Consider the following 426-nt stretch of genomic DNA (forward strand, 5'->3'; position numbering starts at 1 on the left):
AATTGAATTGAATTGAATTTCTGAGAGTGAGACAAGAAGATCAATATCAGTCTCATGTCTGTGTGTTCGTACAGAGCTGGAGCCAGTAGGTGATTAACTTAGCTTAGCATAAACACTTGAAGCAAGGGGAAAAAGTTAAAATAATAAAAAAAAAACACTTCTACTAACACTTGCAGAGCTCAATAATTAACACATGACTTGTTTGTTCCATCAATGAATATAGAGTTTTAGGGGAAGTTACATGCTGGAACATTTTTTTGTCAAAGACGACATACAATGGTACCAAACCTGGCAACCTCACTGTGACGACAAGGGGAGAAAAGTCGTGCACCCAGCTGTTCTATCTAACTCCCACTAAAACCATCAGCTCATTTATACATTTCTGTTTCTGGACTAATTAAATTAACAAGATTTAACATGTTAATT

General features: G+C 35.7%; 1 protein-coding gene across 1 annotated transcript in view; it reads right to left on the bottom strand.

The window, feature by feature from the left end:
- loxl2b (lysyl oxidase-like 2b) overlaps positions 1–426 on the bottom strand; it is a 44,966-nt gene that overhangs the window by 6,495 nt on the left and 38,045 nt on the right. The gene's annotated exons all lie outside the window — the stretch shown is intronic.

Source organism: Morone saxatilis, unplaced genomic scaffold (assembly GCF_004916995.1).
Source record: "Morone saxatilis isolate NCDOM2014 unplaced genomic scaffold, NCSU_SB_2.0 Contig16, whole genome shotgun sequence".
NCBI classification, from domain to species: Eukaryota; Metazoa; Chordata; class Actinopteri; family Moronidae; genus Morone; species Morone saxatilis.